Here is a 27,710-nt window from a genome sequence, read left to right as displayed (position 1 = left end):
TGGATTGGGTATATAAAAAAAAAGCATTTTACCCGCTCCATCATTATCTTGACCGTGCACTGTCGGATCATGCCCCCCTGGTGGCTATGTTGCGTTCCCAAGCCCTTGCTGGTTTGACATCCTTATGGAGGTTCCCTGGTCACACGCAACATGATCACACATATAGAGAAGCTATCTGAGCGGAGGTGACGATTTTTTTTTTAGAATCAGTCATTTTTATTGCATGGTACACGATCAAAGTTACACAGCTCAACTGCCTACAACCATCTGCCGGCAGAGCGTAACGGAATGGTCAGTACACAGCGTACAGGTCTACAGCCCGGAGGGCGACCCCGTGAAGAGACGTTTCAGCTCATAACATACCTACAAGGCAACTGCTCAGATACCACTTTTATAAAAATAAAGGAACAAGAAAAGAGACAAACACCCAAGCCCTCCACCCCCCCAAGACCCCCCACCCCCTCCGCATCAGTCTCTGGCTCCCCAGCCTAGTCACCCTAGGCCATCGGTCACAGCTCAAGATAAGTCAGGCTACCCTTGTGGCCCCCGCCGGCTCCAAAGGAATAAGCTGAAGAATTTGTAAGTATTTTGGGCAGGTTACTTCCCTCATTTCCTTTGAGAGGAGCTGCAGGAAGGGACCCCAAAGCTTTACGTATTATGACCCCTTCCCATCAATGCTGAGCGAGAGGCGCTCCATTGCTAAGAGGTGCCAGAGTCTCCGGATCCAATCCCGTGGGTCAGGTGCGACCGAGGAACCCCATTGCACCAGGAGAACCTGCCGCGCTGCAAGCAGTGCTAACGCAATTTGTCTGACCCTCAGCGAGCATAAAGGAAAGGATTTGGGATGAGGGAGGCCCAACAACGCGTGCTCAGGTTCCCGGGGGAATGTAATCTGAAACGCCTCGTCAAGATCATCAAGAACCGCAGCCCAATACCGCACCAGTTTCGGGCAGTGCCACAGCAGGTGTATCAGGGTGCCAGGAAGGCCACACCCCCACCAGCAGAGGCCTGACTTAGTTCCATCCCAAGACTTGATATGCGCCGGTGTATTGTACTAATAAGCAACCACTTTATAAGCTGATTCCGTACCCTGTGTCAGAGGCAGTGTGATGGGTGCGGTAGAAGATACGCTCCCATTCTTTGTGCGTCAGAGGGCGCCCCAACTCAATCTCCCAGCGAACCTGCGCCTTCGACCGCTGGTTCTTAGGATGCGCCACGATCATTGCATACAATTCCGAGATAAGCTTACGGTCATCCTTTTTGCTAACTAACCAGCGTTCGGAAGTGGTCAAGGGGCAAGACATCAAAGCGAAGTTAGAAGGTTGAGTCACCCAGTGCGCCAGTTGCGAGTAATGGAAAACGTCGGTCTTCAGCAAATTAAAATAGTCTTTGCGCAATTGAGAGAAGGGGATCAGGCCATCCAGGTCAAAGAGGGAGCCCACCCTTTTACACCCCTCCTCCCTCCAGCTATGAAAGACTGGGGATGCGCACCCCGGCGGGAAATCAGGGTTGTCCACAATAGGTGTCATAGGGGAGGGGAACGTAGTCCAACCCTTGTGCCCCGCTAACTGATCCCATGCTTTGAGAATCGGCGAGGTCACCGGCGACTAATAGAGACCCCATGCCCTGTGCTTGCGTGGAAGCCAAAGTTCACGCCATACATTACAGCCAGCTGGTCCATAAAATTCCAGTGCTTGCTGGACAGCGGCCTGTTCCACTCCGTGACGTAGCGGAGACAAGATGCTTGATAATAAGCACCCAAGAGCGGGAATCCCAGCCCCCCACGGCTTTTGGCGAGGTAACAAGTGACAATGCGAGCCTCGGTCTCCTGCTGTTCCACAGGAACTTATTGAAACAGATAGAGGATACGCGGGAGAACAGTCATTTTTACTGCCGCTAGTCTCCTGTACTAAGCCAGATTGAGGCGGGACCAGTCGGAGAGCGATTTGGAAGTTTGATCCACCAACAAGTTATAGTTGACGGAGACGGTTTTAGTGATAGAGGAAGTCAGCCAGATGCCCAGATATGTAATGTCGGAGTGCACCCACTGGGACCGTTGTTCAGACCTATCCATACACGGATCCATCACCACATTCAAGTCTCCACCCGCCAGGATCGAGGCATCCGGAGAAGCCAGAACCTCAGAGGGCCGCACGCAGGAAGGGTTCTTGCCGTTCGTTCGGGGCATACAGTGACCCTATCGTCAGCTGCGTGTCCCCCCATTGCACGCGGACAGCCAGGAACCTACCCTTAATATCAACTACCTGGAAGAGAACTTTGCAGTGAGCGCGCGCTAAAGAGGATTGCCACCCCATGCTTTTTAGCCAGGCCTGAGGACCACAATTGTAATGGGAAGCGCTTGTCTCTCATCCGTTTAGTGTCCTTAGAGAGGAGATGGGTCTCCTGAATCAGACACACATCACCCTCTGCGTTTTCCAGGAGAGACAGGATGGCAGAGCGTTTAACAGGGCTATTTAATCCCCTGATGTTCAGTCTAACAACCTTTAAGGTCCTACCCACATTAGTCAGGGAAGAAGGAGCAATGACCTAGTTGCTCAATGCCAGAGATATGAGGCGGGTAAGAATGCAGTGACCACTGACCATACATCCACCATGCCCGATGGAGAACTGATGCGGAGCCCCAAAGCAACCCCTTAACCCCAACAAACCCCCCTTCCCCAACCCATAAGACAAAACAAACACATGAAAAAGCGGGGCGCAGAAGCCCCGTATAAGGACAACAGTCTGTCATGTAGATCAAACGGTGAGGGGAACATGGCACCATTCTGAAGTATGCAACGCACCTGAGACAGTATAAATCCAAAACACAGGGGACAGATGATGGTAGTAACGCTCAACAGAATACCTCCCTCCTCCAGCGCCGAGAAAGAGCCCACCTGATGCCAGCTGTGTGTAGCTCAAGGGACGCCGGTGTTATCCGTCACCTGTGCCACCGATGTAACAGCCGCCTCTCTCTCCATGAGACTAGTGGACATGTCGGGCTTCGAAGACTGAGGGGATTTCCCGACCCGCTGCCAGTCGCTGGAGCGCCAGCGCCGACGCGGGGGGGTACCAGCGTTCCCAGACTGAGAAGAGGACTGTTCCAACCCTAGGACATCGTAGGCGACGTCCAGAGAACGAATCTGCAGGAGCTTGCCATGATATTTGAAGATAAGGCGGAACGGGTGGCCCCACGAATAGGGCATGCCTTGCTCACGCAGATGGTTAGTGATGGGCTTAAAAACTCTGCGCTTGACAAGGGTGGAGGCCTCTAAGTCCTGAAAGAGTGCTGGTTGATGGCCCCGAAATTGCACGGGGTTGATGTCGCGGGCCTTCCGAAGGATTCGCTCCTTAAGTTGGAAATCGTGGACAAACACAAGTATGTCCGGCGGAGGAGCTTTAGCACCTCTCGGCAAGCCAACACGGTGGACCCAGTCCAGCTGTATTTCCTGTTCCTCACTGTCCCCCAGGATCTGTCGAAAAAGCTGGCTGACATACTCACGGAGGTTATCCCCTTCCCCTTTCCATGGCACAGCCCGGATTCTTATATTGTTACGTCGAGAACGGTTTTCCAAGTCCTCAACGTGGGCTTGAAGATCTACATTTTGCTCCGTGAGGCGAATGACATCCTGCTGGAGCTGGTGTAGATTGTCCTCCCGCCCCAAATCGTGCTCCTCCAGAGTAGCGACCCGTTCCCCAATGGCGTCCACGTCGCGCCGTACCTCCCGCAGGTCAGAGGAGAGCTGAGAGCGGAGCTCCAGAATATCCTCTTTAATGGCCGAGAATAAGTCGATCATAAAAGCTTTGGTCGCCAGCTGATCATTGTTGTCAGACTGCGGCGATTGGCGGCCCGATTGGGAGGCGGACAGACCCGCCGATTTCTGCAGGAGATCCTTCAAGGGCTTATCTCTCCTGTTCCTGGTGGAAGACATGGCGGCCAAGGTAAAAGCCTATGTAGAGGAACTGGAGGCATAGCAAGAAGCGAGAACAACCCTCCAGAGAGCAAGGCCGAAGCCCACCACCAACAAAGTCCAGACCCAGTACGAAGGAAAATCAACAAGCTACCAATGCGCCGGACCCACCGGCCCACTAGACAATCCACAGGGGGATGGGTCAAAGTCCGATGCGCAGCGTGGATATTTATCCATAATGAGGGAGAGGCCTTCACGCCTGCCGCAGCTCACGGGGCTCTCCCAGCCACAACCCCGCAACGTACGCAGGGAACAACCAAGGCAGGCCCCCACCAAGGCGTTAAAAGCCCCTACTGCTCCTAATGCACCAGGCCCCCTACAACCAGCTGAAGCCCCCAAGGGAGCGACAGTCCAGTACAATCTTCAAAGCAGGAGGAGGTGGGAGGGGTAGCGCGACCCCACAACCAAGGAACGCCCCACAGCACTCAGCGGGACCCCCTCTGCTCTCCCGCCGGGCCTCCCACCACAACACCGGCCGCCGATACACGGCCCGAGCACCACCTCTGTGGGGGCAGATGCCCCTCCACAACCGCCTGCCAATCCTCTCTTCACACGCTTTGAGAACGGGGTACACTCAGGGCAGCAGGCTCAGGTAGACCTCTCAGGCGGGCCCACTGTCACCACTCACGGCAGGAAGCCACCGCCCGCCGACTCACGGGCCGAAGGTAGGTCTTGCAAGGACAGCAGCGCAGGTCTCCCAGGCCCTAAACCCCCGCCAGGCCCAGGAAATGACCACGTGGGGGGGGGGGGTGCCCACCATCGTAGCCGCTGCTCTGACACAGCCCAACAGGGGAGAGGCAAGGGCCGACCCGAGCAGCAAATCCAGGTTGAGGCCCTCAGAAAGGCCCTGCGCTCCCTCCGCTAATCGCGCAGCACACCGTCCGCCTGGCTCGCGTACCGAAAACCGCCACTCAGCAGCTGCTGCCCCCGCACTTCTCACCTCATGATCTCTGGGCCGCTTTCACCCCGATCATGCCGCTATGCCCCCTCCGCTCACCGGAGGATCAAGCACCGCTGCTCTACATCAAGGAACGCCGAGGCAGGGCGGCGCGGGCCGGACCCTCCGTTCGGGCAAATGGCGGCCGCGGCGCGGGCCCCACTGCTGATTTCGCTCCGCCGCCGTTCTGGAGAGGCTGCTGACACTGAGCCCACACAGGCACCACCTCCGCTGTGCCGACGGGCGCCCCAGAAGCAGCCGGTGCACCACTGGGCAGGGGATGACAGCGGCGGTCTCGATTCACCAAGGCCGCCGGGCCACAGCAAGGCCGGAGCCGGACCGCACCGAGGAACCAGCAATCCACCTCTGAGCCCAAAAAGAATCACACCGACGATGCCAGGGTGGCCAGCAAGCACATAAGGGCACAGCGTCCAGCTCCGATGGGCACCAGGAGGGACGATATTCAATGCTAAAGTCGGAGAGACAGGGAAACACGTCTCACTCCGCCACCATCTTGGCCATGCCCACGATGTTTTTTTTAGATAAATACTGGCACGATTGCCTCACCAGGGACACTGTGAGAAGCTTTTAAAGTAACTATTAGGGGCAAGTGTATGGCAACTACATACAGGTCAGGCGATCATTTTAGTGCACAAAGTGATGACTTTGGAGTGCCGGATTTGGGACATTGACCAATAGGTACCACATAAGGATGAGGTATGGGAAGAGCGTTGTATAATTCAGGGAGATTTAGATGAGGCACTGGAAACTTTGGCTTACCATGACTAAAAAAAGATATGGAAATACGGCATGAGCAAGTTGATGTTCCGGGGCGATTCGATTACTAGCATGGCTGGTAAACGGACAGCGAGGTGGGAGTGCAATAGCCGCAATAAAGGATGCACAGGGAACCGTTCTTACAGCTTATGATGATACACTACAATGATTTGCAGAATTTTATTCAGATGTATACACTCAGAAAGAAATGTATGATGAGAAGGAAGTGGCAGTGTTATTAGATGCGGCTTGATTGACAGAAGTAGATGCTGAGATGCAGGGGGTATTAAATGCCACAGGATATACGCTGGCTGATTGCACAAGGAGCGTGGGAAGGACAACGGGAAATGATGGCTTCGGAGTTGAATATTGTAAAAAAAAAATGTAGATTTACTATGCACGCCATTATTAAATATGTATCGGGAGGCATTCAATAGAGAGGTCCTCCCTGACACTTTGAGGGAGGCATATATTGTTGTTCTACCAAAGCCTAGTCGAGATGTAACTGATTGTGAATCATATTGTCCCATATCTATGGTTAATGTGGGCGCTTAGCTGTTGGGGAACATTTAGCTTATTGCTTGGCTAAAGTAGCTGGGGCATTGGTACAACCTGATAAGGCAGGGTTTGTGGGAGGACGAACTACCACCATTAATATAAGGAAAGCGTTCCTTCTATTGGAACAAGCCCAGAAGGGGGATGAACCCTGCTCATTTGCAAACGTAGATGCACAAAAAGCGCTTGACACAGTAGATTGGTGATATATGATGGCTGTGCTGAAGCAGGTCAATCTGGGAGATACAGATCTCAAATGGGTACAATTACTTTATACTGACAGCCGAGCCAGAGTAAAAGTGGGCAATAGGCTCTCCGATGGCTGAAAGGTGGGACGGGGCATTAGACAGGGCTGCACCCTGTCTCCATTGATATTCGCCTTAATTACTGAGCCACTGGCAAGGCTACTACGAGGTCGACAGGAGGGAGAGGGAGTAATGGTTGGAATGGAAAGGGAAATTATATCTTTGTATGCTGATGACATCTTGTTGCCCTTGAGGGACCCTGAAAGGTCCTGGCATGCAGTATTTAGGACTATCAAGGAAGTGGGCACCCACTCAGGATTTGCGCTAAACACAGATAAGTCTGTCATATATCCGATACAGGCGCCGAGGTTAGGCAGGTGCCGAGGTTAGGAGAGGGGAGCGTTTGAGGTATCAAGGTGCAGAGTACACCTATTAAGTATTTGGAAGTGTACTTAAGCTCCAGCAAAGGGGAAGTGTATGAGGCCAATGTGGGGAATGTATTGAAAACTGTAGAACGAGTGTTAAGAGCTGGTTAAAGTTCCCTCTGTCTTTCATGGGAAGAATAGCGATCAGTAAAATTATTTTTCTTCCTCGGGTATTGTTTGTTTTACATCATATGCCAATGCGAATACTAGATACATGCTTTACGCTTGGATGAGTTGCTGCGCTTATTATACAGGGGTACAGGACGAACACGTATTGGTTTAAAAGTGTTGCAACTATCGTGGTATAGCAGAGGATTGCAGGCCCCACATTTTAGATGTTATTATCAGGCATCCTTCCAACAATATATCACAGAGTGGTTCATGGAGCCATACACTGACCCTGTGACAAGCATGCTGGTTAGATTGGTCAGACTCGGTGAGTTGTTAGCTCTGCCTTTGATCCATCGGAGAAACAGAAAGTCGCTCCCTTCTCAACTCTGTACATTGTTGGATATATGGGAACAAGTAACGAAAAACACAACTAGTGCCATGGCTGACAGATATTAGTCCTGGGGTGTAAAATAAAATGTTTCACTTGGATACCACTAAGACTAGAGGAAAATTATTCTCACATCACGTTATACCACACTTCACAGAAATAAAGAAAAGGGAAAGCAGGAAAATGGAAGCCCAAACAATGAACTGATAAGAAAATCACAAATATGAATCAATATAAAGTTTATTAAAAATATTTAACAATATAAAAAGAGTTTCTTATTATACATAAAATCATTAACATTCATGCACATCATACCTCATCAAATAAATTAAAAATAAGAGTTCATAGCAACCCACTGTAGGTCCTAATAAACTGCCACTAAACTACACCGCCCGAGAGAAAACAATAGACACTTTAATTTGTCATGAATGGGAACAAATAAAATGTATTTATGCCCCACTGTGCATCTGGCACTGCCTTTGCATTGTCACAATTGCCAATTCGTTAACGTTTTCTAATAGTTCTCCACGAAACCTTTGACTGTCACAGATTTAAGTCAAACCTGGGTAACTTTTCAAAACACTAAAAATCTACTCCCATGAAAGTTCATAAATCTCAAGGTATAAATTCAGGAAGTTATTTGTAAACTGTCCCCAATGCATGTCAATCTCACCATGTTCCAGTATACATATATTCATGTCCTACTCTCAGTATCTCTCACTGTTAAAGCAGTTGTCCCACCTCGTCCACGTTGATCCAGCTTAAGTATTTGATTCCAAGTGTCCCAGTTTCCCTATGCAGTGTCTGAGTCTTTGTGTACCAGTGTTCAAGTACGGACCTGAAATATTTGCGAGATCCTGTCTCGGGGACAATTTCCTTGCCTTGCTGCCTTTTCCCTTGGCCTAGTGCCCTGGTTTCTTTGATCTAGTCTGCGCATTTCCTTATCCTAGAGTCCCTGTTGCCTTCTTACCCCCTTCATGGTTTTCTCTATTTCTAGTCTAGTGTCCATGTTTCTCAATGTTCATGGCTTTCCATTCCTGTGTCGTGTCTCCCTATCCCAGTATCAATGTCAGGTTTGTCCCAGTGTCCAGGTCAGGCTTGTGTCAGAATATCAGCATTGGTGTCTCTTTGTATATTTCTCCCTATTTGAGTGTCAGTGTTCCTGTGTCCTAAGGATCGTGTTTCCATTTCTGGGTCAGCCTGTCCCATTGTCAGTTATGTCCGGTTCTACTGCCTAAGGCTTGCACTTATATTTTATTTCCTATAGTGCATCCATGATGTGGATTATTACTTAGAGTGATAGATGCAGTTAGGAGGGATTCATGAAATACTGTTAAGAGGGCCAAGCTTACCATGCCACCAGTACAAGCTACACTAACACACACAGAATAAGTACAAAGCAATCTTCCCTCATACACAGATCACAGACCTGTTGTTAAAATCCTACTTTTGACAAGGGAAGCTTATTCTGTGCCTGTATTTTCTGCAAAGGATGCTTTCCACAGCATCCGAGTGTCTTGCAATCAGCAAGGCCACATATTGGTTACTTAGCATTTGTGCCAGCCTCTTTACTGGCTCTCTCTTCAGCAGCCTACCACTAAGTATATTCTCAGAACTCATTGTTAACATCTACTGCTGATGTTACAGATCATTCGGAAACATTTTTTAAACTCGTCAAGAATAACAGAATAAAACAGCTGAAAAGTAAAATAAAATAAAGCTGCTGAAAATGTAACAAAAGCATTCAAAACAAATTTGTAGCAGAAAGGTGTGATCTTTTTACCCATTAACTTACACTGGACTGTCTATTCCTATTGCAAGTGGACTAATATCCCAATTAGCTAAGTCACCATGCTAGAAGAGAAAAAGGTGGTGGAAAGACAGCTCAGAGGAGAAAAGTCACTTACTGCATCTTCTGGATTTCATCTTCGTCCACTTTCTGCTTTCGCTCTTTCTTCTCTTTTATCTCCAGCTCTATCTTCTTTGCATTGGAATGCTTATCTGATGAGTCATCCCTTTCTTCACCTTCTACTGAGGTGTCTGCTGCTGCAGATGTGGAGGTAGACGGAACTACGTCTTCTGACGATGTGACATGAGCGGGCGGAGCTTCAGAAGACAACAGTGGCTTCACCTACAAGGAACAAATATTCTGTTCACAGCAATGATTGGAGTGATTCACTAGGATAAAGAAATGCACAGGCAGGAATGGTTAAGTGGCGCAAGATTTCAGGACCAGAGAATGGTTGTCTGGAGCTTGCTGGCGAAATTGTCAGTTTTAGAAATGGCAAAATAATATTAGGTCATCTCTGTACAGAGAGATGGACAAAGAAAATGTTAATAGGAAAAGAAATACCACAATTGTCCTACTTTTAAACAGTTCAGAATGAACCATGTTTTTAGAGTTTAAAGGCAAGAGGCATTCTGTCTAACCCTTACGGCTTTATGTTACACAAAAACTTAACAATGATGTAATGTAAAGACTAAAGATAAGCTACTGTAATTGATTAACTCAAGTAGTACTTTTAACACCCTCCCCCTTTTTCTTTTAAATGAATCACAGGTTTTTCTCTGCACAGAAAATAAATTAAATACAATAAAAAACAGTAAACTATTTGATTAGCCCGTGTGCCGCAAAAGCTAGTTTGTTCTCTCAAAGAGTGCAACCAAACCTAACACTTAACAAGCATTGGCATAGCCAATAGGCCTCGCTTTTGGGACCTTATAAGTATTTAGTTATGCAGCACAATATCCTTGGTGCAACAACATCAACTGTTGCGTGGCTAAACACTTATAAGGTCCCAAAGGCGAGACCTATTGGCTATGCCAATGCTTGTTTCAGTATGTGGACTGCACATCCTTTTTGACTTTACTTCAGTTGGGCTTTCACAGGGCCATGAACCTCCCCGTCAACCGTGTGGTATGAGGTTTCTTTGGTTCCGCATGAGAAAATGTGCAGTAGTGAAGCACAACTAGTGTTCGTTAATAAGAGTAGAAAAATACCAACAGATAATCTACTATTTTAATCTGCAATGTATTGAATATTTTTGCTTTTTCATAATACATTCATGCCAACATGTAGAAACAGGAAAGATTGATTTATTATTATTATTATTTTTTTTAATCAGGGTTCATTATTTTCCCACCTGACTTGCAATGAAGTGGAGGCATTTTTTGGCTGTAGAAAAATTAATTAAGCCATTTTTCTTAAAACATAATCATGAGCCCCCAACCTGAATCACATATTTTGACATGTAGCTACAAAGTCACAAGTGATTTACAAATAATTAGTCTATATAGCATTATTTATTGCCAATAGTTTTAATGCCACTAAGCAGAGGAGCATGGGAGGGATAACGGACTATATTAGTACATACTAGAATATGCATGAATCCTGCTACACATAAGTAAAACATAATTACTTGTATTCATTAATACGAGTAATGGATAATGTACCTGTTGTGCCTGAAACAACAGAAGGAATTTATTTACGGAAAATGTTGACTAAATAATTAAGTGATTGCAAACGTCTTCTACATTTGCAACCAATGTTAGCGGGACTTAAGAAATGGATCTGTTGGAATAAAGAGCACCCCTTCCACTATTAAATGGTTGAGAAGAGTAGGGTTCCAGGCCTCAGCGTGGATGACAGTGGGGCTCAGGATCTGCATGAAAGAGAAGGGTAGGGTTCCAGGGCTATGCTTGACTCACAAGGATTGGGTTCCAGGGCTCTGCGTGGATGACAGCGGGCCTAGGATCTGCATAGAATAGAAGGGTAGTGTTCCAGGGCTCAGCATGGATGAGAGGGGTGAGGTCATGCGAGGGCTCTGCATTGATGAGCGGGGCGAGGTCACGTGAGGGCTCTGCATGGATGAGCAGGTGAGGTCATGTGAGGGCTCTGCATGGATGAGTGGGGCGAGGTCACGTGAGGGCTCTGTATGGATGAGAGGGGCGAGGTCATGTGAGGGCTCAGCATGGATGAGAGGGGCGAGGTCACGTGAGGGCTCTACATGGATAAGAGGAGTGAGGTCACGTGAGGGCTCTGCATGGATGAGAGGGGCAAGGTCACGTGAGGGCTCTGCATGGATGAGAGGGGCGAGGTCACGTGAGGGCTCATCATGGATGGGAGGGGCGAGGTCACGTGAGGGCTCAGAATGGATGGGAGGGGCGAGGTCACGTGAGGGCTCTGCATGGATGAGAGGTGCAAGGTCATGTGAGGGCTCAGCATGCATGAGAGGCATGAAGGCAAGAAACGGCTCTGCATGGATGAAGGGCACGGGGCCCACGTCAAGCTAGGTCTCTACATTGGTTTTCTGTGTTAGTGCCTCCCAGACGCGGGAGGGGGGGCAGAGCGCTTTAGATCAGTGCCGTAAAGGTGAACACTGACAGCAACAGAAGCAATGTACAGGTAAGAAACAGAACATAAGAGCAAGGTTAACTAGTCTGCACCAATGCCAAAGAAGAGAGTCCGTAGGCACACGTGACCATTAACTGCAGGAACGATAATACACATGCAAACACAACACAGCGTCCCAATGGCTGTTACAACGCAACACACAAACTGAAAAGACAAGCAGACAGGCAACCACAGACCCGGGGAAAGGAGCAGGTGAACTCAGGAGTTTAACATGAGCAAACGGGAGGTGGAGGGTGGCGCCAAAAGGCGGCACCAGATCTGATGGGCACATTTGGTAGGGGGGGCAGTGCTTTCGAGCCGGAGGGCTCCTCTGTGAACGCCCTGTAGGAGGGGCTGATTCTCAAAGACGAGGGCTGCAGTTGTAAACCTTTGGGGGGGGATTAAGACGCGTGGCTTAAGAGGTCTCCTTTTCTTGAAGGTTGAAGGCGGATGTTGGCACGTCCTAGCGAGCGCATCCGCTAGACGTGCTGGGCCGTTGCTAGCATTGGTGCAGTAGGTGCAGTGGCACCGAGACCCACTGGCCTCTGATAATTGCTGTAGCTTACTACCCTAACAGGAGCCCAAGGGTCCGTTGTCCTTCTTTGCTAGAGGCTGCGTGGCATCCTCGTGACTCTGCTGCAGATATGGCAAGCCTGAGGGGCGGGTACTGCGGAGCTCTTGCGGGTAGCGCTTCGAGTACCCCGAGCTTCAAAAGGGAGCTATCAGAGGCTAACCAGAGCCGATGTGATGCGATCAAACCTTGTTGACCCGGAGACTAATCTTGCAGCCGCATGGAGGGCTGCACTTGGGGCGGGGGATTGTGGTAGTCTGGTGATACTGGACAGTACAGAGTTGCCACACTCAAAGCTAGAAAGCACTAGAGATGACCACAAATGTACAATCTTCAGGTAATAAAAAGGGTTAATTTCCCTGATGAGCCTGTCTTGGTACTGCGAGATAGGGATCAAAGGAGAACAAGAGCGCGCTGAAGCTGACAAGGAGGGAGTGGGAGGGGAGAGTGGGGGGGCACAGTTGTGCGGCCGCAGTTGTAAAAGGCAGGGAGAGGGTGAGATTGAGAAAGGGAAAGATAGGGATCAAAGGAAAACAAGTGCGCGCTGAAGCTGACGAGGAGGGGATGCACGCGCTATAGAAAGCCAGATGGCAGGGCAGCTGTGCACGTTGCGCGTGCTTGTGCGTGTAACAACAAGCTGGTGGCCGGCAAAGGTAGCACTTTGAAAAGCCCCTTACTAAAAGTCAAGCCGAGCATGCAGCGCATGCGCTGCTCTAGGCTCGACCTAAAAAGCTGTACACAGGAAACTTAGAAACACATGGTTGCAGCCGCTGTCTTAAATAAAGGATTACAAGCACTAGTTTGCTGAAGCACATAATACATATTTGATGTAATAAACTCGGAACACAAAAACTTCCACCGACTTCTTTTCTTCTCCAGTTGCTAGAACATTTTAAGAGTTTTGACAGGGGAATATGAACTGCATTTCTAAATAAAACGGCAACACCACAAATGAAGATTTAAAACAATGTTATCATCAACAGAGTCTAATGCCAGGGGCTAGGTCTGCAGAAATTTGTATAAAGAAATGTTTAAAAATGAAAGGACGCAAAGAAACGCAGAAAATGCAACAGGTAGATATTATGGCCATACCATAGTGCTAAAGTCATCGCCAAGATGGTTAAATGGTATACTTGTGTGCTCCTCTGCCCCGAGTGCCCAATTGCAAGAAATCCGGTATCCTGACTTATTTTGGCCCTAGCTGATGAGCTAAGATCTACCCATCTGACAGGGGGTTCCTAGTCTCACCCCCTCAGTTCCACAGTAGGAACCACTACAAGTTGTGTGTACTTTTGTCCCAATTGGCTTGTGGAATGCTGTAAACACTGTTGGGCCAGTCAGTGCAGCAACTGCTTTCAGCCCAGGCCAGCCTCACAGCTTTGAGCCAAGGAGACAACGTGGCTGGGTCCACACCTGCACCAGAGCATCATATAACTAATCCAGAAGGGCATTTAGTCTGACATGGATCATGCCTGGCCTACAGGAACCCTTGGAGATCCTCTGCCCCCGCATCAGGTGCACGGTGTTATGATATGCATTTCTCCTGTTCCATTGGAATGGAACAGTAGTGGCATTCCAATGCTTTGAGCATTCTGTGGAAAGACAGTTGCTGGGGGCAGTGAAACTGTACAGACCCGTTTGCTGTGTACAACATTACTGCATTAAAGTAACATACTCAAGTCTGCCTACCTATGCGTGTATTTAACTGTGGGTACCAGGAGGTATACACACAACAATTTGGCAATGACCATGGTTCATCTGAGATTTATTTTGAAAAGCTGTGAACAGACCGTGTGACTGATTGCTGAACATGCCTTTACTCAGCGCTTCACTTATCGATTGACTTTTGGCATTACTGAGATCTGTATGAGCACCCTTAACATTGTGAGGTTAGTGTGCAAGTAACAGCTAAGAAATTTACAAACATTTCACCTGGCTGTCGGAGTCGTGAGCAAAGGCATCTTTTAACTCACAGGAGCGGTTGACTCTGAGCGTTCGCAGCAGCAATTGAACGCCTGGCGCTGAAGGGCCGTCAAGACGGTGAGAGCCCTTGTCCCAATCTCTGGTGTGGTTTTGCAGTTCATGGACGCCTGTATGCATGTGACGGATGATGTCGCCACAGGCATGGCATCTGGTCACATTGTGTGACCTTACGTTGGGGCCATTTTGAAAACCATTCTAAGTAGAATCAAACACACAGATGTACGAAATCATTATGGGCACGTCGTTAATAGTATTTGCTGAAAAATCAGCTGTTGCATCTTGGGGGAAGGTGTGTGACAGAGCGCAGTTGATTAGAACTCTTTGGCACAATTTTTAAGGTGTGCAGAACCGTACACGGGAAATAGGTGAGGATGGCAAAACTGTAATTTCACCTAGAGGAGTTCTTTTGTATAAGATTGTATGTTCTTTGTCAAGTGTTTTCCCAAAAGACTTTGGCACTAATTTGTGGGAACTGACTGCATTTTGCCTCAACAAATCTTTTCATTAAGCTCCCCACCTGTATTTTGGATTTCAGGTAGTGAGCCATCTTTAAAGTGGGTTGAGTGGAAAGATTATTTCGTCAATTACATCACGGCTGTAGATGAGTCTAAAAAGATGCTTGCATCCAGAAAAAAAGAATCCTTCTCCATTCTTTATGTCCTGTGGGTTTAAAACTTATAGTCGCATGCCAAAAATAACTATTAAGGGTGACATTAATGTTTCAGGTTGCCTAACGTGATTTAGACAAGTACTTTGCGCCCAAAGTTCGCATGGCATTACAAGATATAAATTCTTCCAGTGCAGGTGGCTTGAGGCGTCAAGATGGCGGTCGCACTCTAAGAGTGCTCTGGACCCCCTCCGTCATCCGCCTGCCATCCGTTCTTAACTGCTACCATCATTCTCACTCACCTGCTGCTGAGGCTCCCTCCCGCTACTGTCTGCATTTTGAGCCGCGTCTGGGCCTCCCCGGTCGGGTTGAGGCTCCAACTGCCGTGACGATCTCTCGCCAGTAATGGCGGCCGGCTCCTGGTGGTGACGCCGGCGTGGCGGAGCTTGAGTGCTGCTGCCCCTCCCTTCGAGGCCTTGTGTGGCGGCGCGGGCGGCTGTGGATCCCCGTCCCCCTGTGCTGCAGAGGGAACCGGTTGCTGCCTGTGGGAGAGGAGACATTGCGGTCGGAGGACGGGGCCTGCGGTACCCGGTCGGCCCTGAGGAGCTCCGGACCAGACTTTGGCAGAGCGGTGAGTGGGCCTCGCATGTCGCGCTCGGACAGCGGTGGAACGGGCCGCGCTGGGGCCGGGCCTGCCTTCATCTGTGTGGCTAGTGTCGCTCCGTGCCCCGGTGGTTGGGGTGTTGGGCCTGGCCGGCAGCCGCGCCTGAGCTGCGGGTGCGCTGCGGGCTGTGTCCTCCGGTGTGGCTGGGTCCCCGAGTACACCCCCGGAGCTGCAGGGGGCACGGCCTGTTATCTTGGATCCTCCGTTGTTGCCCCGCAAGACGAGCCTCGCGTTGACGCCGGCTGGTGCAGCGGGGCCTTTCTTCTTGGTTTGGCGCCACATCTTCTTCCACGACCGGGGTCCTGGAGTCGGCCTTCTGCTGGTGCTTCTCCTCTTCTACCGGGGGTGCGGCCATCATATCGGGTGGCAGGGGCGGGGGGGCATCTGGGTGCTCCCCGCCCCCCCTTGTTCTCTGTTTGCCTCCTCTTCCCTGGTGGATGTGGGCCCGCACACTGGGGTTGCTTGGGCACCTCTTCACTTCCTCTTTGCCTGCGTTGCCTGGTGTTGGTCTCGTTGTCGAGGGGGCCCGGAGTGCTGAGGGGGCCGCCTGCCAGCAGTAGCCCCTCTGCTGGTGGAATCCTGGTTCTTCTGCCGGGGAGGATCAGCCGCTGGACTGGGTATAGGAGGAGGGGGGGTGTTCTGCTGCCCCTGCCATCCACTCCTTGGTCCTCTCCTACTCTTCCGTGTGCGAGCTGGGTTCTGTCTTCTGAGTGGCCGGGGGTCCCACGAACTGCCCTCCCTGACTTCAATCGTTCGCATTGTCCTGGGCCTCTCCGGCTGGTGGGGGGGAGGTCGGCCATCGTGTCGGGTGGCAGTCGGTCAGGGGGTACAGCGCCGGTGCCCCTGGCCTCCATCGCCGCTTCCTCATTCCGGCCCGACGCCTGTGCTGGGCGGCGGCTGCTGCAGTGCCTGCCTGGACTGACCTAACGGCCTCCCTTGGGGGCGGTGGTCATCTGACACTGACCGGTGTGGCCAAGGCGGACGAGCCACGGGTTCCTCCCACCCGGCGGGCCTGGCGATTCGGCTTCGCTTTCTCCGGACCGGCAGGCCCCAGTGACGTTGGGCAGGACCAAAGCGCCGCAGACCCCGGTCCCCACCTCACAGACGAAAATGGACCAATTCACCACGGCGGACCGCGACCCGGTGGGTGGGCCGGCTGCTGCCTCCGGGGTCGCGGGGGAGATCTATCCACTATTCTTCAGGCGATTAGTGCTTCGCAGGCTTCCGTGGAGGGTAAGATCGGGGAGGTGAAGATTGATGCGTCTCTTATCCGCCAGGACTTATGCAAAGCAACGGAACGCCTCAGAGGCAGAGTCTCGCATTTCCACCGTGGAAGATGACATCAACCAACTAAAAACTCAGGTGGCTCGCCTCCAGACCCAGGCCTCCGAACTCCACCGCATGGCGGAGGATGCTGAAAACAGATCGAGGAGGAATAACCTGTGCCTGGTTGGAATTCCCGAGGGGGCGCAGCAGGGCCGCTCTGATACATTTGTTGAGACTTGGGTGCGTTTGTGGATGCCCGAGGCAGACCTCTCTCCCTGGTTCACTGTGGAGCGGGCCCACCGCTCGTTGGCTCCCAAACCTCCACCGGGAGCTCCCGCCCGTCCCATAATCCTGCGGGTGTTGAACTTTAGAGATAGAGATGCTATCCTTAATGCAGCCAGGGCGCACGGTCCCCTTCATTTCCAAAACCATCAAATGATGGTATTCCCGGACTATTCCAGAGGGGTGCAGACCCAGCGCCGCTCCTATGACGACGTCAAGCTGAGGCTCCGTTCCCTGGGTCTCCGATATGGTCTCCTCTTCCCCGCCAGGCTCAAGGTCATTTTCCAAGACAAGACCCTTTTCTTTGACACTCCGCAGGAGGCCTGGACCTGGCTCACGGAGGAGCGGCCTCTTCGGCCGGGGCCGGAGTCATCCCCCGTCCGGCGGGGATCCTCGCTGCCCGGCGCGGTTCCTCCTAGGCCCCAAAGGCGTAGAACCCGGTCCCGCAGGCCCAACAATGGGCGGGAAGCCACATCTCGATCGCCGGGCGTGGAGTCGCCGCACATCCCCGTCCTGTCCCCTCGTCGGAGGTCTGCCTCCCCGGGCTTGGCTGCCCCTTTGGTGGACCAGGGCGGCCCCCCGAAGCCCTCGGGCGCGATGCAGCGCACAATATCCGACTCTGACCTGTCCCGGAGCCCCGAGATCCGTATCTCTGGTACCGAGGAGAACGACTGAAGAGACCACGCACGAAGGCTACGTTCTTGCCTCCTGGCAGCTTCTGCAAAGACCTTGATCGCGGCGCCTTGTGGTGAGGAGGCTACATTCCGTGCTGGTTGCTCTGGGTGACGGGTGCCCGGGGTTTTTCTCTGGACTTGCTTTCACATCATGCACAAACTGGACTTGATTGGTATGGTAGCAGTTATCGTATCTTATCCGGCTAAATGGAGGGGGGTCCCCTTCTGCCTAGTTCCTGTTTCGCTAATCGTTTTAGCTTGGCACTTAGCCTCCTTGGGGGGTTGTTGGTTGACCTTGTTTTCTTTCCAGGGCGACAGATGCTTCCTTTTCAGAAGTATAGGGTGGAGGGGTTGGGGAGGGGGGGGGGGGGGTAGCTCCACGTACCTGGCTACTTAAGGTGATGACATGACTTTGTTGGCTCACACTCCTCTCACTGTACAACTCGGACCTAGCCTTATCACCTTTTTCCGGGGTCTGGGCTCCCGCGCGATGGCCCCCCCCCGCTCCCGATGGCACACGCTTTTACTAGAGCCCTCCATATCCTCTACTGGAACGTCAATGGCCTGCTAGACCGTATCAAGCGTACTGCTGTCCTGTGTAGCGCCCACCGCCATGCGCCTGATATCCTGTTCTTGCAGGAGACACACCTTCTAGGCTCCCAATGTAATTTCCTCGCCAGGAATGGATTTGACAGGGTCTGGCACTCTGGTTTTGCGCGGGGTTCTCGGGGGGTTGCTATCCTGCTGCGGCGCGGCCTTCCCTTCACTCTTGTTTGCGCTGAGCTGGATCCGCAAGGTCGATTTATAGCACTGACTGGCGTGATTGAGGGGCAACCCCTTAGTCTCCTTTGCGTGTAAATTCCCCCGTCACGTTGGCCTCCACTCTTCGTAGCCTCACTTCTGCCCTCTCATCCTTCCCTCCGGGCCTGACGGTGGTGGGGGGGGGGGTACTTTAATGCCATCCTGCAACCCACTTGTGACATAACAGGTACTCCCTCGGCTCCCCGCATAGCCTCAGCACGGCGCCTGTCTGAGTGGTCCTCTGCCATGGGCCTCTGCGATGCCTGCAGGGTGTGGCACCCTCGCAAGTCACAATACACCCACCCTTCGGCGGCACATCACACCCACTCTCGTATTGACCTCTTCCTCCTGCCAGCTACGGACTGTCAGCTGCTGTCCGGGGTCACTATATTGCCCAGGGGGATCTCGGATCATTCCCCCATTTCCCTTCACATCGGGTCCTCCAGCTCTAGCACCCGTCCGGTTTGGCGCATGAACGCCTGGTTCTTGGAAGACACTGACTTTGTATCATCCATCGGGCGGGAACTGCAGCTTTACTTCTCTACCAATATGGGGTCGGTCTCTTCACCGGGAACCCTATGGGAGGATGGAAAGGCGATGGTGTGGGGGTTCGCAAGAGGCCTGGTCCAGGCGAAACGTTCGGAAAGATTGGCTCGGCTCCTGAGGCTAGAGGCGCAGGCGGCTCCATTGGAGAGTGCCCTGGCCGCCGACGGTGGAGGGGACTCCGATCGGCGCCTTGCACGTCTCCGAGAAGAGATCTCTCAAATCTCGTTGGACTCTGCCAGGATGCTTTGGCAGTCGTCGGTGGCCCGTATACATGGTTGGGGCGATAAAAATGGTAAATTGCTCAACAACTTGGTGTCATACCCCAGAGCAGCCCGTATCATTCCTGAAATTCGGTCTGAGGCCGGCACCTGTCGGGTCATGTCTCTGGCCATTGCCCAAACTTTCGCACACTACTATGCGGCCTTATATGCGGCCTGACCCCCCCCCCCAGTCCTCTCTGGCGGCCCTTCTGGCTGAGACTCATACCCACTTGCCTCATCTCTCCCGAACAGTTTCTGAGACCCTGGATCTTCCCGTTACTTCGGAAGAAATACACAGGCCATCTCAACTTTGCGTTCTGGAATGACGCCTGGGCCTGACGGTTATCCGCAAGAATACTACGTGACTTATCGTGACACCCTGGTACCCCATCCTCTGGAACTTTTAACGCATGTCGCTGAACAAGGATCTTTCCCGCCCGAAGCGGACGACGCCACCATCGTCGTTCTTCCTAAGACAATTCCACCCTCCCTTGAATGTGCCGACTATCGTCCGATCTCGCTCATCAACACTGAGATCAAAATCTTTGCCACTGTGGTGGCTCAACGGCTCCAACCCCACCTACAGGACCTGGTTCACTTAGACCAGTGTGGATTTATGCCTGACCAGGTGACCCGGCATTGTATACGCCGTCTCCACCTTGCCCTCGCTCACCGTCATCGCCTGACCCCCTACCTGGCACTACTTTTTATTGACTTCGAAAAGGCGTTTTACACGGTGGATTGGGGTTACCTGGAGAGGCTGGGTTTCGGCCCCCGCTTCCGCCGCCTCGTCCGGGTTCTTTATTCCCAACCCAGGGCGCGGGTCCTTATTAACGGCGTACTCTCTGAGTCCTTTTCCATCCCAAAGGGCACCAGTCAGGGTTGTCCACTTTCTCCACTACTATTCGCTTTGGCGATGGAACCTCTGGCGGCGGTCATTCGTCAGGACTCTCTCATCAGCGGCTGGACCTGGGACCGGAGCCACGCAGATAAGAGCCTTATACGCTGATGATGTCCTTCTGTATCTAGCAGACCCTGAACATTCTGGTCCGTGCTGTCTGGGCGTCCTTTCGAGCGGGTCTCTGGCCTTCGACTCAACCCAGCGAAGTCTACCTTAGTCCCTCTACACCCATCCCGGTCATGCTTTGACTGGCAAACGAATATTCCCTTACGTAAACAGTCCTTCAAATATCTGGGTGTGTGGATCACCCTCCTTCCGGAGCTTGAATGTGCCCTGAACATTGCGCCCATGGTCTCCAGGGCCAAGACGGATCTTAAGAAATGGCAATCCCTCCCTCTTAACCCCTTAGGCCGTAGTGCCCTTTTTAAAATGATGATCCTTCCCCGTTTTCTGTATATTCTACAGAACACAACTGCCTACCTTCTGAGCAGCTGGTTCCGGGAGATGGATGGTGTTCTCGTTCGTTTTCTGTGGGGTAACGGGAGGTCACGATTGTCCCTAGCACATTGCCGTATCCCTCCCTATGACGGGGGCATGGGGGTTACTAACCTGCACCTTTAGTACCTTGCCACTCACCTTATTGTGATCCACGATTGGTTCACCAGTGGATGGGCAGATCCAGCGTACCAAGTGGAACTTGAAGCCCTGGACCTTCCACGGATCCAGGACTATCTGTATGTTCGCCCAATACCGCGGGATCTTCCTCCCATCACTAAGTCGGTGCTCCTGGCCTGGCGCACGACTTTGCATTACGTCCGGTGGGACCGGAGGCTCACCAGGCAGACACCCTTGTGGAGTGGAGCATGGTTGAACGAGGTTTCCTCCCTTCGAGACTGCCGGCGCTGGGACCTCATGGGGATTTCACTTCTGGGAGACGTCTGGGTGGGGGACCACATTAGATCTTTTGCTGACCTGCAACAGCGTCACTCTCTCCTTCCCTCACAGTTTTACAAATACCTCCAACTTCGCCACGCTCTACAGGTGCACATTCCCAGTTCTACTACCCTTCCAGAGTTCAGTCCCTTGGAGGCCCAGGTGTTGATGGGTGACCTTGGTAGAGGAGGGGTGTCGAGAATTTACAAATCCCTAGTTAATAATGGTCCCGCGTCTCTCGCTCGACTACGCACCCGGTGGGAGGGGTGGCTGGGGGGGAACAACATTTACAACGCAACTTTTACAACGCACTACACTTACAACGCATTTTTTACAACGCAACATCCATTGCAACGCATTCCATTACATAGCATGACACTACAACGCATTTTTAAAAACTACCTTTACAACGCATTCCATTACATCGCATACTACCTTTACAAAGCATACCATTACAACGCATAATATTACACTACACTGTCCAACACTTACCCTACTGTTGCACCCCCTGGAGTTAGAATAGTAATTTTTACCCCTATACTATCCAACACTTTCCCTACTGTTGCACCCCCTGGAGTTAGAATAGTAATTTTTACCCCTATACTATCCAACACTTACCCTACTGTTGCACCCCCTGGAGTTAGAATAGTAATTTTTACCCCTATACTATCCAACACTTACCCTACTGTTGCACCCCCTGGAGTTAGAATAGTAATTTTTACCCCTATACTATCCAACACTTTCCCTACTGTTGCACCCCCTGGAGTTAGAATAGTAATTTTTACCCCTATACTATCCAACACTTACCCTACTGTTGCACCCGCTGGAGTTAGAATAGTAATTTGTACCCCTATACTATCCAACACTTTCCCTACTGTTGCACCCCCTGGAGTTAGAATAGTAATTTTTACCCCTATACTATCCAACACTTACCCTACTGTTGCACCCCCTGGAGTTAGAAAAGTAATTTTTACCCCTATACTATCTAATACTTACCTTAAATGCAATTTAATATTATGCGTTGTAATGGTATGCGTTGTAAAGGTAGTATGCGATGTAATGGAATGCGTTGTAAAGGTAGTTTTTAAAAATGCGTTGTAGTGTCATGCTATGTAATGGAATGCGTTGTAATGGATGTTGTGTTGTAAAAAATGCGTTGTAAGTGCATGCGTTGTAAAAGTGTGCGTTGTAACGACATACATCAGTGGCTGGGTCCCCTGGAGGAGGCGGACTAGAGGGATGTCCTTATGGCGCCCAAGACCTTGACAACCTCCTCCAAACTTCGTCTTACCCAACTCTATTTCCTACATATGGCCTACCTCACGCCGGTGCGATTGCATAAAGCTAATCTGCGGTCCTCCTCCGCTTGCGCGCGCTGCTCTCATACCGCTGTGGACTTCTTCCATGTGGTCTGGCGGTGCCCCGTTATTGAATCGTTCTGGAGGGAAGTTGAAGGGGAGCTCACGGGCGCCCTGGGTTGGGTGGTTCCCCATGATCCGCTGCGCCTGCTGCTTGGGGTGTTGGAGGGCCTGGATGGATCCTGCTGGGAATGGCGGTGGCGGTGGCGAAACGGGACATTGCCGCCTTGTGGTCCCAGGCCAAGCCACCCACTGTCAGGCGCTGGAGGCGGGGAGTGGATTGGTGTGGAGCCCCTTTTTGTGGCCAGAGGCTGTCCTGAGATGTTTGGACGAATATGGGGTAAATGGTTCAATCTCCTTCCCCCGTGAGTGTTCGAGTGCGTGGGAGATAACGTTCGTCCTCATACGACGGTATATCTATTCCCTTTGATGAGCATCACTCTGAAAACTTGTGTATACCTGTATCAAACTAATGTGTGGTTCTGCTACCGATGAAAGTTTATGTTAAATCTAAATGCAATAAAGTTTGCTATAAAAAAAAAAAATCTTCCAGTGCAAACAATTTATGGGTGAGTCTGTGGATAAGTTTGTCACAGAGTTTTAAAAAGTTGGCTATTGACTGCAAATTTCAGACCTTGAATGATGACTTAATAAGGGACCAACTGGGCATGCATGCAAATATTGCAGGAGTATGGAACTGTACTGATCAATTTTTTCTCCAGATGACCATTCGTGGGTGTAGTGGAGGGAGCCCAGACACTAATACAGCTTTAAGATTCATGGATGAAACATTTCTCTCAGATGGGATTCCAACTACACTTCTGGGTGATAATGGAATGCAGTTTGTATCCAATACAGCAAAATCTTATTTTGAGAGAATTTGGTATCAAACATAAAACCGCTTCTGTGAGAAGTTGGCCTGGGATATGCTGTTCACTAGTTAAAGTGGACACCTTGCACCAGTACAATTCGACTCTTATGGTAGTAGGCTTAAGACAACCTTTTAAAGAAAGCTATCCTAGTGGTAGCTGTGGAGAGCAGCCTTCAGGCTAAGTCTTTAGAGGAATGTAAAGCAGCTTGTTTTACCTTATAATCTCTTGAATCACTAAATTAAAGGACACTACACAGGTATATATATCAAATATATATGTATTTATTACTAACAACTCTCTGCTAATCTCTTTATCAGATTAGAAGTCAGGAACATATGCACAAATCAACATTTCACAATAAGTTAAGCACAAATATGGCTGGGGCCCTAGGGGCGTACCAGACCATATACTAAAAAAGAGATAACGACTTGCAAGGGGACAAGGCCTAGGGCCTTCAGAAGTGCTGGGGCCTCACAAAACCACCCAAGGCAGGTAAGTAAAGGACCCAATGGAGACGCATGCAGTGTGAGAACACAGCCGAGAATCCCTAATGACTTCAATGGAGCAAGTCGCGATTGGAAATTAAGAGTTTTAGGATACTTCGGGAGAGTCTACAAGCAAGTTACTTACAGGGTAAGTAGTTCTAGAGCCAACACCCACAGGAGCACCGTAGTGCTGGAGTTACCTCACCCAGGGAAGCCGGGTGCATAGGTGGCTTTTGGTGTCGGGTCGCGGCGTCGTTTTCAATGGGAGCCAAAGAAGATTTGCTGCTTGTGAAGACAGGAGAAGGAAGACCTGAAAGCAGAGGGGACAGTGTTCAAAGTCACTTGGCAGTGATCTGGGGCAAGGAAGATGGATGCCCACAGTCGTCGGGTGATTTCAGGTGATCCACGGGTGTCTTGACTCTTCAGCCACGAGGTCCAGGAGGTGTCGACGACGACCAGGAGCTGGATTCAGCGTGTCCCACGAAGTCTGCAGCTTACTGCAGTGTCGGTGACCAGATTGGAGCCAACAAGCCTTGGTAACAGCAAGTCTCGTGGAAAGGATAAAAAGTCAGCGGTGCAGACCAGCAAGGTCTGAGGGACTCACCCAGCAAGGGTAAGTCAGGGCAGGCCTGGAGAAACCACTGGAGCCCTTTGGAACTGTAGAAAAGTTTTCTGGGGACCCACAAGCCAACCGGCAAGGGATCGCGAAGACGCCTCGGGAGGATTCACTCAACAGGGGCCCACGGTCACACGGGACGGGGTAGACCTCTGATCTTCGGAGGGATTCCTGCTGGAGGCTTGGACCACACGTGGTCCAATGCACAGGTTCGTAGAACGTCGTGAAGGGGTTGCACTCGAAAATAGTGCCCGGTACCCAGGGATTGCGGTTCCTCGTCACTCGTGGGGTCCACTTGCCTCAGCGTGGCTGGGGACTCACGATGGCCTTGGAGAAGTCAGGAAATCCTCTTCCTGGGCTGCAGGGACTATGGACTCTGGCGGGAGCGGGAAAGTTTGCGACCGTTGATTGCAAGATTTGGTGCCTGCCAAGCAGGGGAGTCACTCCTTGACTCCAAGGGAGATTCTTCCGTCTTCCAGAGGTAATGGAATGTCGAAGGTCCAGGATTATTCTTCAGAGCGTCGTCCAGGGATATCTAGTTTGCAATGGCAAGTGTTCCCTAACTTATACTGAAAGGAAGGGAGGGACTAGCTCTATGACCCCACCTATGGGAGGGTCAGGGGAGGGGGTGGCTACACCCACTTCCTTTTGTCCAGTTTCGCGCCAGAGCAGGGAGCCCCTGAGCCGGTTTGAACTGGTGTATTCACAGAGGAGCCTATTGCTCCCCCAGTGCAGGACTTCAAAGCACTCTAAGAGTGCACCCACCCAGCCCCAATACACTAAACCCTGTCTGGGAGGTGGTCACACCTCCCTGTGACAGGATGCCTATTGTTGGGCCTCCTCCACTGCGAGTTTCGGTCATCAGCAGGAGGGCGGCCCAGTGTCTGTGACTGGTGGCATCCATTCTGTGATGCCAGGCCTCTTCAGGATTCTACCGTGTTTCCACAGTAGGTACATGTCTATCCCTCTAGAAGGGTGGGATCATACTCCCACACCAGTTACTGGTGTGGGGGTATGATTCCAAAGCGTTTGACACCAAACACGACATGTTTTGATGCAGCCATTCCAAAGTTAGCATTTACCACAAGGTTATAATGCACTTTAGAGTATATGGTTTGACCGCATTCACAAACAGCCCCAGAGAATAGACTCTGAGAGCTGCAGAGGGGCCCTGCTCAGGCAGAGGCACCCCCTCACATGGAAACCAAGCACCCTGCCCTCAGGATTGATAGGGGCCGCCATAGGGGTGACTGATAGGTTTAAATGTGTGTGCAGGAGAGATATAGTGAACCTATATCTCAGTGAGGAGTGCTAGCACCACCTCACCCAGGCTGCAGTAGCAGGCCTGTGGTGTCAGATTTAGTCTGCTTCCCAGGGGTGGCATAATACATGCTTCAGCCCCTGGTAGGCCTGTGAAGTACCTATGCCCTTGGTACCTAAGGTACCATATACTAGGGGATCACAAGGGACCGCAGTATCCAATCACTAGTGCACCTAATGTGCACACCATGTTGTTTAAGGGAGTAAGCAGATACGCTGGGGTCCTGAATAGCAGGATCCCAGCCAGACTAGTCAAAAACCATCAAAACACCAGGAAACAAATGGGGGCAACCATGTAGTCAGATTCCACCTTCCTACTGCTTCCCTTTACAATCCTATTGGGAACGGTATGGCATAAAGATTTAACTGGGTGGTTAAAGGTGTTATCCAGTATGCGGTTTGATTTAAAGCACGTGTAGTAATATTCTGGGACTATTTCATAATTAAAATATGACATTTATGTGGTTCACTTTTAAAATGTGCACCCGTTTTTGTGTTAAGCAATATACTGTCTAGTTGAACTCTATTTTTAAAAGTACTGAACAATAACAGAATTCTTTTACATTTTACGTTAGTGCATAGTTGGCACTTTTTCATATTGTTTATGAGCTAGATCATTGGTGCGATTCTGCTGCTTAGGCGTTTTGTATGTAATTTTGTATGTAAGCGTGGATTTGTTGCTTAATCCATCATCTGCTGCATAATTGCTGTGATAGTGGAATGTTCATAGAATGTTTAAGAGTCTCTGAGGATTTATCATCTTAATACAATTGCTGTTTTAGGAACAAAAAAATTCAAGCTCATTCAGATCAAAGTTACGAAAATGTGGCTATTCATGTTCCAGAGCAGTGGAAGGCCAGTCCATAGCTTTCAAATTTCCCAGGGCCACGTTGTGCTCCAGTACATGTTTTTTCTTTGAATCCTGGAACTTGTAATCCTGTTTCATAAGAGAATAATCAAGACTACACAAGTCCCAAAATTCAGAGAAAAAAACTGGATTGGAGCCCCACATCACGCATGGACCTGGGAAACTTGGCAGGGCTGCCCATCACAAAGGTTGACTAGTGATCTTCCAGTTTTCCACTTTTCTCCTCACATCTTTCTGAAATCCTCCATCTCAATATTTGACATGTTATACATACCGAATGAAGCCTCTCCTGAACTGAACTTGACATGTCATTTCCATCTACTTCACTGCTGTTTTTTCGCATGCAGTTCGTTGGGTTGCCCTCTTCCCCATTAACTCACCTCTCTCTTCTTCTGTAAATACATTTTCTTTAGTTTGCTGCTGTCAGTATTTCAACAGCTGTGTACCACTTTCACCTAAAATTGTATCTACTATTAGAAAATGTGTGACTATGTGCGCTCTTCATCGAGGTTAACCATTAGATGAATGTGTAGTCGAAACAACTTTAACCACCAACAGACACTGTGATAAACTTTCAGTGACTTTATCCTCAACTCCAGAGCTCTCACTCCTTCCCCGTCATGCACACCTGAACATACCCAGTAACCTAGAGACGACTGTTCACATTATGAACTATACAAGAATCATGTGCTGCACGAAAAAAAATACAGAAGCACACCATTTGGAAAAAGCATCTATTCTTGGGGAATGCAAATTAAGTAAAATGTGAAATGTACACAGGGACAGTAGCATCACTGGCATGGAGGACGTTAAGGGAAAGCTTTACCATTGTTTTGCGTACTCTGTAGATAGGCCAATATGAGCATGTGGTTTGAAAATATTTATGAGCCTCCAACAGGCA

General features: G+C 50.5%; 1 pseudogene; it reads right to left on the bottom strand.

Annotated features, from left to right (window-relative positions):
- LOC146870665 (transcription initiation factor TFIID subunit 11-like) overlaps nt 1-15,523 on the bottom strand; it is a 284,397-nt pseudogene extending 268,874 nt beyond the window's left edge.
- Between the last annotated feature and the right edge of the window lie 12,187 nt (nt 15,524-27,710).

This window comes from Triturus cristatus, chromosome 1_1 (assembly GCF_964204655.1).
Source record: "Triturus cristatus chromosome 1_1, aTriCri1.1, whole genome shotgun sequence".
In the NCBI taxonomy this organism is placed as follows: Eukaryota; Metazoa; Chordata; class Amphibia; order Caudata; family Salamandridae; genus Triturus; species Triturus cristatus.
This window is presented reverse-complemented; position numbering and strand designations above follow the sequence as displayed.